This window comes from Thermobia domestica, chromosome 8 (assembly GCF_964235325.1).
Source record: "Thermobia domestica chromosome 8, izTheDome1.hap1.1, whole genome shotgun sequence".
NCBI lineage: Eukaryota > Metazoa > Arthropoda > Insecta > Zygentoma > Lepismatidae > Thermobia > Thermobia domestica.
In genome coordinates this window covers 189645886-189667274 of record NC_137461.1, presented here as the reverse complement: position 1 = coordinate 189667274, position 21389 = coordinate 189645886, and positions in this window count along the sequence as shown.

Below are 21389 nucleotides of genomic sequence, written 5' to 3'. Positions count from 1 at the left end.
ACATCATTACTATCAGTTTCTATTTTAACTCTATTTCTTAAATGATCTTCTGATAATGTTATGTTGATGGATTGAAATTTTAAATATTCATTAAGACTGTTTAAGCTATATTGCCCTTCTGGTATAAAAACTTGTCTATCACCATATGAGAAACTGTTTTTTCTGTTGTTATGTTTGGAGTTAAGTATGTTGTGTAAAACCCAACTAGTCCTATACTTAAATTGCTGTTACTGTTGTCTAATTCGTAATGCAGTTTCTTCTTTAAAACTGAAGTATCACTCGTTAGCTTAAATACCTTAGCCATTTATTATATAATAAATGAATGAGTTTGATTTACCTAGAGATATTCCAAGAGAGAAAGTAATCAAGTTAATTGAAGATGTCATTCAAAAGTTAGAATACAGTTTAAAGAAGAAAAAGAGAAAACTACGAATTGTTAGATATGCATACTACACTTTGATCACGTTATCGGTTATACTTTTTGCAACAACTGGGTTTATTAATATTTTTATACCTGTAACAATTTACTCGATATTAACAACGTCTCTTGCAACTGGAAGTGCTATTATAACAGGTTTGTCTTCTAAGTTAAACATAAGCAAAAGAAAAGATGAATATAAAACCATTTCACTTGTATTAACTCATTTAAAGAACAGTTAGAGATGATAATAACACTAAATGGTGAAATGGATAGCGAATATATAAGAGATACGTTGCTTAAGATCAGAGAACAACTTAAAGATATAAGATCCTAAAAGGTGCCCCGCTGTATTCTGAGGTCCAAAATGTTAAGTACAAATCCAGCAGAGCAGAAAATTAATCATCAGAATTCCGAGGGTTTCAAACAAGCATCATATGAAGTCAAATTAGCAGGTTATTACAAGAGAAAAAACGGTGAACCAGATTTGGGTCATCGCTTTATGTATGAGGTCAAGAGTGGAGACCATATAACAAACACTGCTTAGTAACAGAGTAGATTTGAAGACCTGGAAACTACAAGGGCTGTCCAGAATACGTACACCCTTTTAAATGAACAAGTTCATCCTCAAACTGTTTGAAAGAGGTCCAGTGCTGTTGGACCTCAACGCGGGGCGGTGAATTGCCGCTCCGAACTTCTGAAATTTTTTTCTTATCTTCTTCGTCTACATGATTTTGGATGTCGTTTCTAGGTTGTAAATACTCTAAGACAAATAAGATCATAAAAGGTGATGATTTTCTCTATAATAAATGAGTAAGAAAACTATTAATTGGGATGTACAAGAGATGATAAAAGAAACAACAGTTAAGAAAAGAAATGGAGAGCTCATACCTGATGATATTCGATGCCTTATCGTGGGTCCGTCTGGGTGTGGTAAAACTTTTTTGTTATTTAACTTCTTATTACAGCCAGGTTGGTTAAACAATAATTACTTCTACATATATTCTAAAAGCATGAATCAGCCAAAGTATGAGCAGTTAAAAGATCGATTTGAAAAAGCAGAACTAAAATTCAATAAACAAATAGCGACGTTCTTAAGCGGTAATGATTCTATTGTACCTATTGATGAATGTGAAAAATACTCTGTCGTTGTGTTTGACGATTACATTTTGGAGAATCAAGATACTGTTAGAAATTACTTTACAAGAGGTAGGCATAGACATTTAGACTGTTTCTATCTTGCACAAACATATTCGAAAGTACCTAAACAGCTTATAAGAGATAACGTTAACTTCCTATGCATATTCAGACAAGATGATACTAATCTTAAACATGCGTATAATGAGTTTGTTGGAGGAGAGATGTCTTATGATAAATTTAAAGAGATATGTTCAAAATGTTGGCAAGAAGATTATGGTTTTATAGTAATTGATATGACAAGGAAGGTAAACAATGGTAAGTATAGGAACAAGATAAAACACTTTATAAACGTTTGATGTTTTTTGATGTTTGACGTTTTAACGTTTGACGTTTTTCACGTTTATTGACGTTTTTTCACGTTTATTGACGTTTGTTTGTTTTCTATACAATAAATGGATGAGAAAGAAATTGATAAGAATATTAAGTTGAAGAAGTTCTTGATAAAGGGCTTCAAATCTTGGAAGGAAGAAAGAGCAGGTATATACGATAAATTTAAAACACAAGAGCAACCTGTAATTGATGCTATTCAAAACTTGGGAAGTGAGATCAAAGAAGTAGCAGAACTAAATAAAAATCTAATAACTGAACTTGTTCCAGTTGCACATAAGACGGCTTCAATAGATCCTAGTCTACTAGAAACACCTAAAAAGATAACTTATGATAGTTCTCCAAGTAGTAGTGATACGCCTATAACGGGAGAAATAAAACAAATGAGAAAACAAATTAAAGACAAAGTGGAAGGAGTAGAACCTTTAACAACAGCATAATCATTTGGTAAGATAGCAACGAAATATTATAGAAAAAGAAATGATAGTGTATTTGGAATAAGAACTGTAGAAGAAGATGGAAAAATAATAACTAAGATAGGAAATTCTGAAGTTAAAGTGAATGGTGATGATTTGATAATTAATGGTAAAACTTATAAAGGAACAGAAGGTCTATGGGAATTGTTAACGGCGAATACTAATAAAACCATCGAAGATTATGACGATGATGATTTTGAACAGTACAAGGAAATAATAATAGAATCAGATGCTGCCTTCCAAAAATATAATCGAGATAAAAAGGTAGCATCTAGTAGAGGTTCTAAGTACATTAATATTATCAAGCCTATTTGGGATAATTATATTAAACCATCTTTACCTCCAACACCACCAAGAAAGAAAACACCAAAGTCTGGGGAAGGAATTAAACAATATACCGAGATACCTAAATAATATGTATGGATGGATGACGTGAGAAAGCTTATAGATAGGTTAATAATGTTAGTTATAGATAGAGAAGAAAAGGCTGGAAATGATAACTTTTATAATGAGAAAGTAGGTATAGTGAATATGATTAATAACAAGCTTTCACAATTTATTCCTAATGATCCAAAAGGTATAGGTTATTTGATTAAGATCTTAAATACATTACCATCACGATTCTGGAATGATGAGAAGCTTGGAAAAGGGTTAGTAAATGATTTGATTAATAAACTTCCAGTTGACTTACATATACCAGGTTTTAGATTTTGCGGGCCTGGGACTAAGCTTCAAGAAAGGTTAGAAAGAGGTGATGAAGGTATTAACCCATTAGATGAGGAAAGATATAGAGTCAAGACATTGCAGATAAGGAACTAGAAACTAAAGCATGGAAAAGAGCATTTAGTAGTGATGCGTCAATTGGTGAACGATTAGCTGCTTTTGGGGTTGGTACTGCTATGAATGCTAAGGTTAAGTTAGGATGGGGATTATAAGTTTTAATTGTTACTAAATTTCAGAAATTTTTTAGCCCCTCTGTATTTGGAGGTTCAAAATGTCAAGTATTTTCTCGCTATTATGTATGATCTTTTATGGGTATATCCCATAAAAGCGTTGTTTCAAGATTTTCTTTATAATAAATGGATAGTGTTGAGAGTTACGAGTTACAGAGTTTTAAAGCTAACACAAGAACATTTAATAATTTGAATGAAGCTAACAAAGATATTGAGTTTGATTTCGATGTGGGGGATGACTTCATACATCCACACAAAGCAGATTGTCATATGACTTTTGAAGTTGTTGGTGCATCAGTTGGAGGAACATTTGGCGCAAATGATACTATAAAACTTGTAGATAACTTCTTACCATTCTTCTTTTCTCAAATTGAGGTTAGAAAGCATGGAGTTCTTATAGATAAGATTGAACTACCAGGAATAACATCTACAGCTATTGGAACATTAAAGATTTCCAAACCAGAAGTTGAATATCTAAAACAAGCAGGATTTGAAACAGATGATAAACTTGGTTTAAGAAAGAACTTTAGTGTTTTGTATCCATTAAGATTAATTCCAAGCTTCTTAAGTGATTATAAAGAGGTCATGTGGAAAGGCGGATTGAGAATAACAATTACAAAAGCTAACAACAATAACGATGTCTTGTACAAATGGACTGGATCAGGAGCAGCTCCTCATGATGGAAAAATAACAATAAAAAGTATGGAGATAAGAATGCCTATTGTCGAATACGAATCTAATTATGAAAACAAGTTAAAGTTGAATATTCTTAAAGAACCTAAAATCATGTTTTCATTCCATACTTATCAATGTATTCAGAAGACTGTTGTAGGTTCTTGGAGTTTGATGTTACTACTCAATTTAATTCTAGACAATTTGATATGCCTGATTTCGTAGTTGTAATGTTCCAAACTGATAGAAGCGGCAAACAAACAGCAGATGCAAGTAAGTTTGATCATTGTAAGGTAAAGAATATCTATCTTAAGAATGGAAGGAATGAGGTATTTCCAAAAGAATCAAGAAACTTAGATATTACTAACAGGGATTATTTTAAGATGTATGAAGATTATACTGCATTTAAGAGAATAACATGCGGCAATACGGAACTGTACTATGACCCTAAAGAGTTTATAGATAACAGACCAATGTATGTGATTAATTGTAGTAAGAGGAAGAATGTATCGGTAAATGAGAGAACAAACATAAAGATTGTGGTAGACAGAAGCTGTGGCTGCTGATACTATATGTTATGCGATTTTAATTGGGCGAAAGAACTTTACATATGATCCCAAGAATGAGAAAGTGGTAGAAGAGTTTTAGATAGTTAAATGTGGACATATAGAAATTTTAAAGGTGAGCAAAACGCTCACCTTACGGTTCATCCTCAAACTGTTTTCATTAACGATTGTTTTATGGAAGTTTTTCCATAAAACGAAATTGACAAAAATGATTAAATATTTTTGGTGAAGATAAAAATTGAAGAGTGTTGATTGATTTTCTATATTATAAATACGATGGCGAGTCATATTGAACTTTTAAACAACCTTGGAAGTCTTGAGCAAAAACAAGTTATTGGATTAAGAGAATTAGAATTAAATACAGAATATAAGATTGTGAAAATGGAAAAGATTAAAACTAAGTATGGAAAGAGCACTTTAGTTGAGTGTGAGGAGTTCAAGGTCTTTCTTCCACCTAGATTTACAAAACACTTAACAGATAAAATGATTGACGAGGTCGTTAAAGATGGAATAAAAATCAAATACAGTGGTCTAAAAGATAATTATCCAACTGTTGAGTTCTGTATGTGAACCCAAAAAATAATAAAAATGAACAAAAATATGTTGTCAGAAGTAAAAAATGGAGTGGTTAGAAATGGATCCCCAAAAGAAGTTCATTCTTATTAATAATTTCAATGTAATTGTGAAAAATGTGCAGACCGAAGTTCAAGTAGTTTTTGATATTAACGGCTGTCTATTCAGCTTGAATTATGATCAGTGGACAGAGTTTAAGAAATCATTGTTTCCTATAGAGAACGAGGTTAACAGAAGATTCCATTATCAATATCCGAACTTGTAATTTTAAGTAAGTTTTAAGTGTATAAGTGTTTTTATAGTATCAGACTATAAAAAACTAAGATAGAGAGGATATATAGAGAACACAGGATAGATAGGAAATTTATTTGTCTATTGATTGCCGTTTGAATTTTGAAAATCGGTTAATAAATAAGGATGGTATAAGCATTTTTCGTTTTTGCCCCTGAAATTTCGAAAGTTATGCAATCCCGCAACATTTGCCCCTGTAAATATACATATATGGGCTATCCAAAAATGCAATCAGATTGCCAAAATATCCAATAGGAACCAAGATATAGATAATCTTATTGTTATATATTTTGAATTTACCGCTTCTATACTCATGCTCTCTCTAAAGGATTGTATGTTGGTAAGAGAACCAAGAGATTCAATGTATTACGTTTTCTATCCCCGAAGGAGACTACGTCACGGATTCAATGACGTCATGTATGATGTATTCTCCCCGAAGGAGACTACGTCATTGATATACAGCGCCCTCTGTCCAGTGCTAGCTAGAAGCTGTGTTGAAGGAAGAGAGTTGCTAATGTGTATATATGTATGTTGGCGTAAGGAAAAGGAAAGAGAATCGGATTGGACGGTCCTGTGCTGGTACTGAAATCGTTCAAAATGAATCAGTGACAGATCACCTGTTCTGGAGTTGTATGTATTCCTTCTCATTAAGTTTTTAAAGCTAATTATTAACGGATTTTCATGATTCGAGTGTCAAATGAAAGCTTATAAACTGGAGATTAAGATGCAATAAATATATTTTGTGCAGGATTCCATTGTAAGTTTTTAGATGTAAGTTTTTATGATTTTAAATGTCATAAAAGCATATTCAATCTCACTTTAACATTGTAGTTATGGGAATACTTTGCGCTGTGTAACTTTGTATAATTAGTTGGTTCCTTCTGCGCTGCTGAAAAATATGTCCGAAATGTGTTGGTCTAGAGTTTTGGCCCAAAAGTAACCATGTCCTACTACTAGCATAGAGACAAAACTTGAAATAAACATCACAACATCACACAACAGCAAACATACTGTGGTTGGTACCATTCTCCAAGTACCTGTCTGTCAGTATTCCTAACGTTTTCAATATGAAAGTTCTTCAAATAGAAGTATAGAGCTTGGCGGTATTTTTATATTGTCTAATAATGTGACCATGTGGCTGAACATATATGTATCATGGAACATAACTGTTGACCATGCAGCAACGAACGGTACTAATTAGGAGCTCGTGTAGAAAGAAAGGGTTGGATGAGTCATGCATACATCTGGTCATAGGAGCTTCATTATGACATGGTGAGGCAACCTTTCAAGAAAATGTATTTTAGAATGGTTGAAAACACTGATAACCTAGGATGGTTGGGAGACGGCAATACTCAACGTCTTTCTGCTAAAATGTCGTGTGATGTTTCTGCCAAGCTTGGTGTATAAACGTCTCATCGTACGGAACCTGTTTTACAACTAATTTTTACAAAAAAATGGTTGTCAACACTGACAAACTGGAGTACTTGGGAGAGGATTACGTCCACAGTATATTTTCTCCAATGACTAACGATGTTTATTCCACGTTTCATGGATATACATCCAGTGATACAGAAACCATCTTCCACGTTGTAATTACAGTTCGTTGGCAACACTTACCAAATGGGTGCGTCAGGGTGCAAAGTGATATTATCAAACTCTTGCCCAAGTCACGTTCTAGCAATTAGCCGAGAAAGAATATGATGGGCTCAGGCGCTTACGCGTGATACATCTTAACATTCATTTCTATTCTATCGAACAGGCCACACACAGGGTCACAAACACCATCAAATCGGCCCCTGATAGGGTCAAGTTGCGTTTTTGCCCGTGATTTGAAAACGGTTTCGTACTTCTCATGAGAAGAGCTTTCAGACGATATATAGGTTTTCCCCAGGTACTTGGTCCCGGCATGGAAACATTCCTAGGTAGATTAATAATATATTTTTTCTATCTTTAAACAATTAATGACAATGCAGCCATAAAGTGTTGTTTTTAAGAAGGAATAATGTTTTCTTGGGTTCATAGTATAGCCTTACTTAATGTGATTCTTATTCTTCGCGAGACATTTATTTTTACAGTAGGACGATTTCCTGAAGGGCATGTACAGTATACAAGTAGGCTACTGCGTGGGAAGTTGGGTCATACGATTATTGTGTAGAAAGTAGGGAAAAGATACGCTGTTTTCGTGAATGAAGAAAACAATATTGAAGCTTAAAGGTCACCTATTAGACCTATTATTTCCCATTAAGTATTTTTCTTTCGTGCTACCTGCGTCATTTTCCATTGTTGGGATTAACTAACTAACTAACTAACTAACTCTATGGCCTATGGAACCCGGAGGTTCAGTGCCGCGTTCACAAAAGCTCTCCACTGACTTCTATCCTTAGCTAATTGCATCCAGTTTCTACGTTGTATTCCTATCTCTGCGAGATCCATCTTAATATTATCCTCCCATCTGCGCCTAGGTCTTCCTAATGGTCGTTTTCCTATGGGTCTACCAGTCAAGACTTTGAAAGCGTTTCTACTTTCCTCCATTCTAGCTACATGACCTGCCCACCTAAGCCTCCTAGACTTGACGACCCTAACAATGTTGGGTAAACCGTATAAACTATGTAGTTCCTCGTTATGAAGCTTCCGCCATTCCCCATTCTCGTTCCTCTTGGGTCCGAATATTCTTCTCAGGATCCTGTTCTCAAATACTTTCAGTCTATGTTCTTCCCTCAGAGTAAGTGACCATGTTTCACAACCATACAGAACAACAGGCATGATTATCGTTTTATATATTTTAAGCTTCAAATTCCTCGACAGAATTCGCGACGACAAGAGATTTTGAACCGAATAGTAACACGAATTCCCTGCTTTTAGTCGACATTTAATTTCTTCGTGAATATGATTTTCGTCTGTTAATATTGATCCTAAATATTTGAAAGTATCTACTTTATCAAAAGCATTATTTAATATTTTAACGCCTCCACAATTTGCCGTATTACGGTCCCGACGCACTTCCATGTATTTAGTCTTCTCTGCATTTACTTCTAAACCCATGTCCCTGCAAGCGTTTAATAAGATCTCTGCATTTCTTTCTACTGTTCTCCTATCATCCCCTATTAAATTTACATCATCAGCATATGCCATAACCTGGTGAATGCCGTTCAACTCTAGGCCCTGGTTGCTATCTTTGATTTTCCTTATGGCGTATTCCAGCACAAAGTTAAATAATAATGGCGACAACGCATCTCCTTGTTTCAGGCCATTTTCGACGTAGAAGCTCGGGGACAAAAAATTTCCTACCCGGACTTTACTTTGGGATTCACTTAAACATATCTTAATTAATCTAATTAGCTTTCTCGGTATTCCAAGTTCTGTAAGAACGTTGTATAATGTTTCTCTCCTAACCGAGTCGTACGCCTTTCTAAAATCAATAAATAGTTGATGTACCGGGGTATTGTATTCCCACTTCTTTTCGAGTATTTGGCGAATGGTAAATATTTGGTCGATAGTTGATTGATTTCGTCTAAATCCGCATTGATAATCTCCAATAATTTCATCTGCGTATGGGGTCAATCTTGCTAACAGAATATTTGAAAGGATTTTATAGGATGTTGACAGAAGAGAAATGCCTCGATAATTATTACAGTCAGTTTTGTCGCCTTTCTTGTGAATTGGAACAATGATCGACTCTTTCCACTCTTGTGGCAATTCTTCCTTGTTCCAGATAAGGAGAATGAGTTTGTGTATCTTGTTCCACAATTTTTCGCCTCCAGCTAAAATTAACTCAGCCGGAATTTCATCTACACCCGGAGACTTTTGTTTCTTTAATTTCTTTATAGCGGCTTCCACTTCTATTTGATTGGGTTCTGGAATATACGGTTCTGCGGTGTGTATCTCCTTTTCTCCACTCTCATTAGTTTTTGGCTGCGTGTTCAGCAAATCGTCAAAGAAATCTTTCCATCTATTTAAGAGGCTATCCGTATCAGTGAGAACTGTTCCGTCAGATTTCTTTAATATATAAGCACGAGGTTGATAGCCTTTCTTAAATTCGCTGATAACCTTATACATGTCCCGAATATTTTTATTTTTACTATTATCTTCAAGTTCCTTAATTTTAGCTTTCAAAAAATCGCGTTTCTTTGTTCTAAAAGTTTTGGAAGTTTCCCGCCTGATATCTGCGAAATTTTGTGTAGTTATTTCATTCGGATTTTGTAGCCAGCGTAATTTTGCCTGTTTTCTCTTCTCTGCTAGTTTAATGCATTCTTGGTCGAACCATGGTTTGTTCCTACGTATTTCCGCGTGTCCCAATTTTCTATTGCTGAACTTTTAATGCTATCTCTAATTTCAATCCAAGTATCCTCAACACTAGTGCACTCCGAGTCTTCTAAGACCGAGAATCTATTCGAAACTTCAATCTGGTATTCCTCTCTTACCTGGCTCTCTTCTAATTTCTTTAAATTAAATCTCTCCGTTTTCGGACATTGAATATTACCTTTATTCAACGATAATCTCTCCCGTATTATCGCTACTACCAGGTAGTGATCAGTGTCACAATCAGCCCCTCTAAACGACCGGACGTCAATTATGCTAGATTGTCTTCTTCTATCTACTAAAACGTGATCAATTTGATTATGTGTTTTTCCGTCTGGTGATGTCCAAGTGTATTTATGAACGTCGCGATGTGGGAATTTTGTACTCTTCACGATTAGGTTTTTGGATGTTGCAAAGTTCACGAGTCTAACGCCGTTGTCATTACTTTCCTTATGCAAATTTTCGTTCCCTATAATCGGTTTGAAAATATCCTCTCGTCCTACCTTCGCATTGAAATCCCCTAATAGAATCTTCATATGGTATCGCGGGAGTTGGTCAAATATCCATTCCACTTCTTCGTAAAAACTGTCTTTTATATCGTCACCCTTATCTTCAGTTGGAGCATGTACATTTAAAACAATAATATCACACCACCGTCCCTTAAGAGTAATAAAAGAAAGTCTGTCAGTAACAAATTCAACCCGTTTATTTGCTGGTAATATTCGTTTGTGAACGAAAAACCCTGTTCCTAACTGGTGATTTTTATTTCCTTCCCCGTAAAAGAACGTAAAATTTCCGGAATTCTCAGATCCATTTCCTTCCCACCTAACTTCCTGAACTCCTACTAAGTCCATCTTGTATTTCTCTAACTCACTCGTTACAGATTTTAACGCGCCTGCCCTATAAAGACTTCTAATATTCCATGTTCCAAATCTCATGTCCATTTTCTTTTGCTGATGTCGTGCCAAGTTATCAGTCCTTGTCCGAGGCTTTTGTGAATGTTTCTGAACAAGTACCTTTTTTTACAGGATGAGGGTGTTAGCCTTACCCAAACCCCCAAGCTGGAGGACCACTCCTAGTCGTCTGTCCGCGACTGCTTATTCAGTATATTCGCAGCTAACCTCTATATCTAGAGGCCTTCTCCTCGATCCGCAACTTGAGGACGCGCCATGCCGTGGTGACAGATTGCGATATTTTAAAATTAGAAAAGCGGGGGACTCTAGACTCTTCCAACGTACTTTTCTAACGAAACGATACTAAAGCAAATTTAGATTTTGCATTTAACGCTTTGTTAAGTTCAACAAATGTGAGTCTCGAACTGTAAAGTAAGAATTAAGTAAGTATTACTGTAAGATATCTCAAAGGCAAGTTTTCAAAAATAAATAAATAAGTAAAGCAGGCGATATATGACAGATATTTGTTCATACGGTTTTATCTCTAAGAAACACAAAATAATTTCAAAATTTTTATCATAAGAAACGTAACATATTTAGAGGTCTTGGTCCATCTCTATAAAATTTCTAAACATTTTTAAAGATTGCTACTTGAAATCCTACAACATACAAATTACCAACGGCTTCACAATATGAAATACAGCATTTACATTTTAAAAGAAAGAAATATATATAATAATGAATCTAATCTAAATAAAGTGCTAAGGTTAACATAATTCCATTTGCAATCATTTCTGAATATATAAAGACTAGATGAACATATAGATCAGGTAAACGAATCACTTGTTCAGCCTGAGCTTGAGTCCAAATTTAACTCAATTGTGATTGTGATTGACACAGAGACGTAGAGGCTTACGTTGAATATAACAACACTTTATCGACAAAGTCGTCTTAGATTTTTCTCCAATCCAAAAATGCTGTGGCTTTCGTGATTAAGAGATGATTAAGCGGGGGGCGAATATAGAACCTAAAAATCGGGTGGTATCCGCTGAAATCGGGTAATATGGCAAACCTATCCATTGCCATTTTGTGTTGCATTTTGAGCTGGTTTGTTTAAGTGTGCAGAAAATATCCTGGTGACTTTTATGTCTAATTTTGTGCTATAACAAGAGTGGAATTTGATTTTTAAAACGCAAAATTCTTTTATTATATTTCAGTGAAGAAAAACAATGAATCAAAGGCCTTAATCTGGTACACTGACAGACAATATTCATTCACACTAGATTCGAGATTTAAAAAAAAATCAAAACATTCTTCTACAACAATGATAAATTGCGCATTAATTGTAAAGCATATTTACCTTCTTGCTGTACGCCCTTGCTAAGGATATTTATCATAAATTATGTCATTTTTTGAAGGATTTCTGTACTCCAATAAAAGTCACTGGCACATGCAAGGAGCATCGAAATATTAATCTTGTATCATTGGTGATTAATCTGACGATCCCTGGAATGTTCACAATAAAATTTGGAATTTTTATAAAGATAAACCAACATATGCTTCGCCCCCCTTGCTTCAACTAAGGCGGTGCGTTACCAAAATAACATTCCAGATTTGAAAAATGCATACGTTTTTGCTACTACGATGCCAAATTTCACATTAATTGAGAAAAAAATACCTTCTTCTCGCATGTCCCTATTAAGGATATTTATGGTGATTTTTATAATTTTTGCAAGGGGGCTATAGCCCCATATATGTCACTGGTACATACATGGAGCATCGGAATATTAATTCTGACACATTTGTAAATGATCTGACGCTCACTGACATTTCCGGAATAAAATTCAGAATTTTTATAAGGATCCGTCATCTTACGCTTCGCCGCCTATGCCCTACTAAGGCTGTACGTTTCTAAAATAACATTCTAGATTTGAGAAACGCATACTCTTTTGCTACAATAACGCCAAATTTCACATTAATTAACCAAAATATAAAAACCTTCTTCTCGCATGTCCCTACTAAGGATATTTACTGTGAATTTTTAATTTTGAAAGGGGGTCTGTATCCCCATTATTAGTCACTCTGACATGTAAGGAGATCGGAACATTAATTATGTGTCATTTGTAAATAATCTGGCGCTCAGTGGCATTTCAGGAGCAAAATTTGGATTTTTTTAAAAAATAAAGATCCATCATATTTTGATTCGCCCCCTGTGTCCCCCCAAAGTGGTGCGTTACCAAAATAACATACCAGATTTGAAAATCGCATACCTTTTCGTTACAATGACGCCAAATTTCACATTAATTGAGAAAAATACATTCTCTCGTATCTTCTTACTAAGGATATTGTAATGACTTTGTTACAACTCTTTCCATAGGCTAGCTTTCTCTTCAGTGTTTGTCAGTCTTCGAGAACAATAAGCCAGAACCTTTTCAGTGACGGTTTTTGGGTCATAGCAGGCCAGTACTCCTCCTACCTGAGTTTGACTACTATCGCTATAGATGCGGATTTCTAGCGAGTCTTCAAAATAAGCGAGTGATGGAGCGTTTAATATGTTTTCTTTCAATTGTTCAAAAAGAACGTCGAGATTCTCTGTCCATTTAAATTTAGATTTAGATGTTATTAACTGCTGGAAAAGGTTCAATTTTTATCGTAAAGTCTTTGATGTGGACTCTAAGGTATGAACATAGGCCGATAAATCTTTTGAGAATATGATTTGTAGTCTGTCTCTTAAAATTTCGTACCTTCTTAGCTATTTTTGGAGATATTGTAATGGATTCCCCACTAACAAGGTGTCCTAATATGTTAAGTTCCTGGTAGCCAATGTGTGTCTTTTTGGATGATGCCCAAAAATCGTGTTTCCTAAGCTTCTGAAATAATAATTCTAAATCCTGCAAGTGCTGTACAAAATTATATGAACTGGTGACCAGGTCGTCTGCAAAATTTGTAATTATGTCTGGTAGTTTTAACATAATCATCCTCGTGGCCACGCTAAGACTTTGGGAACTTGTTTTATGCCCCATCTTAAAAAATCATATGATTTTTTGGTATGATTGAGCTCGAAAGTCATGTATTTACGGCTCGTAGGATGCAACAAAATTTGGAAGTAGGAATTCGAAAGATCGACAGTTGTTATGAAAGTTTTCCCCTTCATAGAGTTTAGAACGTCCTCTATTGATTGAAATGGCACTGATAAATACTTAGTGTAACTGTTACACTTCTGCAGATTGAGAACTATCCAGAATTCTTGTGTGTTGGGCTTCCTGAGCACTAGAAGTGGAGAGGCGAATTCGTTATTGTCTGTGGGCCTGATCAGAGACGGCCATTTTCCACTGGGCCCAGATTATTTTCCACTTTTCCCATTTTCCACTGGGCCATTTTCGCTCGCGCCCGCGCTCACCTGTCTCAACTGGGCTCGCGCTCATCTCTCTTGACTGGGCTCGCACTCACTCAGGCTCGCGCTCACCTGTCTCAACTGGGATCGCGCTCACTAGCGCTCGCGATCACTTCTCTCAACTGAGCTCACACTCATTCAGGCTCGCGCTCATCTCTCTCAACTAATCTCGGACTCACTCGGGCTGGCGCTCATCTCTCTTGACTGGGCTCGCTCATTTGGGCTCGCGATTACTTCCCTCAACTGAGCTCGCACTCACTCGAGCTCGCGCTCACCTGTCTCGACTGGGCTCGCGCTCACTAACGCTCGCGATTACTTCTCTCAACTAAGCTCGAGCTCGCAATCTTTTTTTCAACTGAGCTCGCGCTCACTTGAGCTCACGTTTCCTTCTCTCGACTAGACTTGCGCTCACTTGGGGTCACGCTCCCCTTCCCTCGACTGGGCTTGCGCTCGGGCTCATTTCTCTCATTTGGGCTCGCGCTCACGTATTTCATTGGGGCTCGCGTTCTCTTTCAGTCGGGCTGACTTCTCTGAGTTGGGCTCGCGCCGACTTATTTCACTGGGGCTAGTGCTCACTAGGGCTCAATTATTGAAACCGAGTCCGGTTGAGCTCGAGTTCCGAGCTCGCGAGCATCGAATTCGGGAGTTTGGACATCTATGAAATGGAGTGTTGGATATAAGCTCACCGGCAGAAAGCTCAGCGGCAAAAAGCTGACTGGACATAAGCTCACTAGCAGTCTTATATTACAGCTCACCGATAGCAAACATGGACTCCCTTGAGGGACTTGTAATAAAATTCACCGAATATTGAAATCTAGGTTTTGGCTACTTCCTAAGCAGAAAATGGAGCTACTATCTTAGATTACTTATCATATATATATATATATATATATATATAAGGACGTTGCGAAGTAGCTTTGTATTAAAAGAGGACAGACTTTGAGGAACTTCTAATAATATGCCATGAATATTAAAATCTATCCTTTGATTGTAATTGCAAATAGGCCTAATAACTCAGTAGAAAGTAGAGCTACTAAAGTCGTATAGCAGTTACCAGATATCAGAAAAAATAGGGATGTTGCAAGTTTAATGTGTTAAGCATGGGCGACAGTATGCCTAATTTTGGGCCTGGAAATTTTGGAACCAAATTTTTCTTATAGGCCGGACAATTCATCACTGCATTAAAATAATTTCATGATTAGGCATGAATACTTACATAATAGAATTTGCTTGCTAACAGGATTGGGAATTCTGATTTTTTACGAATTCATTATACTAAGATGTTTTTGGGCCTTGCTTCTTAGTGTTGCCGTCGTGCTTGCAGACCAACACTCAAAGAAATCTCTTTCTTATTTGCTAACACTAAGCTTTGTTTGGTTCATAAGCTGTTGTTTTGTTCTTAGTAAATAAGAAAGAGATTCATTTGATGAGTATTGGTCTGCAAGTATGATGAGAGCCTTAACACTTGAAGTCTGCAACATTCTTAATATTTTATTCTGATATCTTCTATATGACATTAGTCATATAGCCTATTTTCTAATGAGGAACTAGGCCTACTAGTTGCCAAAGAACATTTAAATATCGGAACATTTTATTACAAGTTCTTCAAAGCCCACCCACGTTTAACACATTAAACAATGCAACATCCTTATTATTTTGTTTTGATATCTGATAACTGATATATAGCATTAGTAGCTGTATTTTCTAGTGAATTAGGCCTACTACTAGCCAAAGTCTAGATTTTAATACCTCTTCATACCCTTCATGTCTTTTCTGGGCTTCGAACATAAGCTCTCCGGCAAAAAGCTCTCCGGCCGGACAAAAGCTCACCTCTAGTGTTATGTTAGGCTTGCGTACAAAAGCTCATCTTCAGTGTTATGTTAGGCTTGCGGACAAAAGCTCACCCACAGCTGACTTAAACATGAAACTATTTTTTATTATTATTGAAATGGATATTCTCTCTTTCTCTTTCGTGATTATCTGCAAACAGCTAATAATTGTTCAATTTTTATGTATAATTATAAATTTACACAGTTCTACTTTTATTATCATTGAATTAAATGCTTCGTTTTCTAGCACTACATTTGGTAGATGAAGGATTGTCCAATTTGAAGTAAACTTCCCAGAAATCTTGCAAAATTTGTTGTTTTATTCTGATAGTACCTTCATTAGTGGTACCTTAAAATATGTTACATCTTACACCAACAGGGACTTTTTTCTAGATTCAAGAGATACCCTCCTCTCTTACCTACGGAAATGTGGAATGTACATGATGCTGTTCTTAACGGAGCAAAAGCGACAATTCAAATGAAGACTGGAATCGAAGATTTTTCTGATCTCGTTAACGGAAGTCAACGATCAGTGGCGGAGGCAAGGGAGGGCCTGGGGGCCAGGCCCCTTGTGCAAATTCTTGGTCCCCCTAGTGGCTCCCCTAATACAAAGCGATACTGCTATAGGTCAACAAACGGTGTGGTGATAGTGGCCACAAGCGAAACTACTACCAAAACATCTTTCGAAAACAGAATTACCAACTGCAGAATACCGTATGTTACAATAGACTGCGTTCCGAGTAAAACAGTTCCACGCTCGTTTTTGCTTGTAGTACAGAAGATCTAATTCACTGAAATATGTAAGGTGCATCCATTGACCTCATTATCTGAACGCTCCTTTTAACTTCTGTCCCTTATCTGGATATCTTCTTTGTTTTTGAGAAAGAACCAGAAAAAAGCAAAATCAATCGGCATTCTCATTCGCTTCAATGTTGAAAGTCATACTAAAATATGATATGTTTACTTACAAACAGCATGCATTGCAGTAAAACATCACACTTGTGTTGGACGAAAGAAGTCTTCGTACAATACTTATTATAATTCGTACACTAAGTAATCAATTTCCATTGATTATGGCGACATAGAACAAATGCATAACATCCATTAGATTCCAAATAATTGTTATTATTATTATTATTATTAAATAATCTTAATATCGAGCCGTCTTGTTTAATATACAGTAAAAGAAGATCGCAAAAGTTTTTATTATTTCTGTCATTCTCTCTGTTGTTCGTATCTCAATCGTTCGAGAAAATTAAGATACTGAATACTACAACACCTACTATTTGCTACTGAGGCTGGTTCTCCCTCTCGACCATGGCCGTTGGCAACTCTTTAGTAACCTTGACAAGTTAGTACGATGTTAACAAGCGATATTAGCGAATTCCAATAAAACGGAATGAACGTTTCGTGGGCCTATACTACTAACTAAAGCCTGGGAAATGTAGTAAAAATCAGTTTCTTTATAAATAAATCATTCAGAAGTATTTTCTTTTAAACGATTTTAACTGTAGCTTAATCCAAAAGACGCTACTACTAGAGAAATTCCGAAGTTTATCACAGAGCCAGTGTTACAATCTCCTGATTACTAACCATGAGGTAAGATAACGAGATGATACAACTTGGTCGCAGCAGTAATAATATGTTGTGTAAAAGTGGTTGTTACTCTCGTGGTCTGGTTATATCATACCGTTATCTATTTAGTAATCAGAGAGATATCAGGAGTTTGTGGGACTGGTCCACAAATATTCCATTTGTAAGACCAATTTCAATGAATACCCAATTTTATCGCAGATTTATATTTGTTCTTCGCCAAAATATGCATTTCTGAGAAAATTAAGCATCAAGCATTTCTGAGAAAATTACACTTAGGAATTATGCAGAAAAGTAAATCAGTGGTGATATGAGTTTTCAACAGGATATATTAATTAATGCTCCTCCCTCAAATCTAATCTCAAAACTAACAATATTAATTTATCATCGACTACAGGATAGTAGTGTTAAGTTACTTCAACTACATTTGAATTTATTTTAAAATTTTAAAACGTCTTAGGCTCAGAGGATAGAAATAAGGAATATGAGTCAATAGGGCAATAAAAATTACCCTCGTGATACCGAGGAAGAATCTCGGTAAACTCCTCAGTCGAAATATTTACCCACGAGGGATCGATCACACCATCTTCCTAATCTTCAGTTGATGCTCTACCGCTGATCTTTGGCCATTATGTGTGGGTGTGAAGTGTTTGTGTATTTGAATTCACGCCAAATTCTAAAAACTAGTAAAGGTAAACAAACGAAAGAAAGAAAAAAAACATGTATACTTCTTTTGCTGTAAAGAGTCCCGATTGAAATGTCTGTTCTGACACTGTTTGATATTAGGAAAATAAACACACATTTCCTCTTTTAGATTCAAAGAGTGTTCACTTTATCATTTTAATAAAGTAAAGGTAAATTGATTACTCAGCTTTAGAGCTCAAGGGGTAAAAGTAACCAAATATAATTGATCTGTGGCCAGACCAAAACAAGATGCTACAACCGGAGCAGTTGCCCCCAGCGCCAGCAAACTAATCGGTGTGTTTATTGGTGTAGATGTAGATGAACTGGGTGCTAATCGCAAAATTTGCCCTGGCACCATATGTCTGGTTTCGTCACTGATCAGGCTACCATATTTTTAGAGCATGAAATCGGGACATTTTTCTGAATTTTTAAGAACACATGACAATTATTGGCAATTTACTTTAAAGCAAAACTTAAGCTTCAAGAGCAAGGCTTAAAATTTAAAGTGGGTTGGGATGGTAAATCAGTGTCCTGTTGGAGTTCAGTTCCTGTTTCTGCGTGACTTTTGTCTCTTAAGAACATTTGTTCTTGTCCGTTACTTTTTACTACTACTACTACTACTATTATTATTATTATTATTATTATTATTATTATTATTATTATTATTATTATTATTATTATTATTATTATTATTATTATTGTTATTTCAGTTTATCTACCAAACAACTATTTATATTATTATGCGGTATTAAACCAAATCTGGAACTTGTGATATTTATTTACTTTCATCATTCCATCTGGCAAATTAGTGTGATCTGTACAAGAGGGAATGTTTTCGGACTGATAAAAAGAAAGCGTAATACTTGCGGTATCAACATTTGCGGTACTTCGAGTATCGACATTTGTGGTACTGGAACACTTGCAGTACTATTTGAAATAGCTTCTTATTCTTCAAGTTAGAGGATATTTTCGGGTGTTCGGTAAGAGGATAAGCAACACTATCAACTGCTATACAAACACCAAATTTTATAACATTGGTGTAGCCAGCAAGTTGTTCTAGGAAGAATAACATGACTTTTTCAGGGGACTCGGGGCTTTTTTGCATACTAAAAATCTTCTTTCAGAATATAAAACCATTATTAACTCACCATACATACATACATACAAACCTTTCTCAGAACATGTAAACCCAAATATAAAGATCACTTATACAGAAAAGTAAAAATTTACTACAATACATGTAGTCACATCCGAAAGATGTCAACAAATGTTTGTTTTTGATTAGCCAAAACTAAAAAAATAAACAAATCATTATCTGTGATTAGTCAAATGCCTGTCGATGACATTTAAAGATAACTTCTAAAAATATTTATATTTTTTTTTTGTTTTCTTTTATAAGTTTCATTAACAGTTTTCCAATAACTATTTGCCAGTGTTTACTTAGAGTTGAAATATAATATTCTACTTTCTTCGTTTTCAACATATTCTAATTACGAGAGAGTATTACGGAATTATCCGAAAAGCAACTTGCCTGCAGAGTGATTTATCATGTCACTCATTTTGCACAAAGTTGTCCATTGTTATGAGCATATTTAGAGATTTTTGGTCAGATCAAGCTCGGAATAAGTATGAGAAAAGTTCAAAATTAACGTTCAATAAATTATTAATTTATTTGCATGATTTATTATAGAGTTCAATTAGAACACACGGAAAAGAAAGTATTTGACAATTGACAGATATTCTTTTGCCATTAACTCGGAAACAAATTAATTAATTTCGATCTTTTTGTTGTTATCCTTAAAATAGTTATAATTTGGTAATTTGCCAAAATCGGTACTCTAATTAGGTTTGCGCACGAGTCGAGTCGAGTCGAGATTTAAGCCTGTCTCGACTCGTCTCGAGAAAATGTTGTCTCGACTCGAAAACATGTTGCTGTCTCGACTCGTGTCTCGACTCGACAGTCTTTGTCTCGACTCGACTCGAATTCGAGTCGAGACGTCCCGAAATTCGGGTCGAGACAAAATATACGAGTTAAAATATACACACACATCAGCCAGACCATTATGACTACCTACCTAATTGTTAGTATGTCCACCTTTTGGCACGAATAACAAGGGCAACGCGTCTTGGCATGGTCGCAATGTTCCTCGGTGGGCCGCTGGAAAGAATTGGCACCAGATATGCACACACAGGTCATCTAATTCCCGTAAATTCCGGCGAGGGGGTGATGCGCCCTCAAGTCACGTTCAATCACATCCCACATGTGGTCGATTGGGTTCAGATCCGGAGAGTTTGGGGGCCAGCACGTCACTTGGAACTCGCTCCTGTGTTCCTCGAACCACTCCATCACACTCCTGGCCTTGTGACATGCTTCATTATCTTGTCGAAAAATGCCACTACCGATGGGAAACATGGCCGTCACGAAGGGGTGTACGTAGTGTACGTAGTGCGACGCCTCGGCCGTCATGGTGCCTTGCTCGAGCTCCACTAGACACATGGATGCTCACCTGAATGTTCCCCAGATAATAATTAAGCCGCAGCCAGTTTGTCTCAGTCCCGCAGTACAGATGTCAAGGAGCTGTTCCCTTTGAACACGACGGATTCGCACCCTCACATCGTCATGATGGAGAAGATGTCGGGATTCATCAGACAATGCAACGCTTTGCCATTGTGCCAAGGTCTAGTGGCGATGGTCACGTTTTCATTTCAGTTATAGTTGCCGATGTCGTGGTGTTAACATTCGCCATCGTTAGGAGTGTTCGGTGCACTGTGTGTTCAGACTAGTGTTGTGAAGGCCTGTGAAAAAAAACGGAAATTTTGGGTAAAAAACAGTTTTTCTTACGGTTTTCCCGAGCTGGGGAAAAAACGGAAAATTTGGGTATTATCAGAATCATCATTTTTGTTAATCACAGAATCATTTTAGTTAATATGTTAAATCAAACATATATTTCATAGCGATATCTTCATTGTTCTATGTAAAATTCCGGAAATTTTGAAACCATTAGAAAAAATCATTTGTTCGGAAATATTGTCAAAAACAGGAAAATATAGTTTAAAAACTATTGGCCTGATGCTAGTAATCTTACTTGCTGTAACATGTCTGCAACATATACAGTGGGAAGTCGAGAATCCGAATTAATTGGGACCACAAGTATTCGATATTTCAAATTGTTCGGATTTTCGAAAATGACCAAGAAAATGCCATTTAGGCTTACATGTAC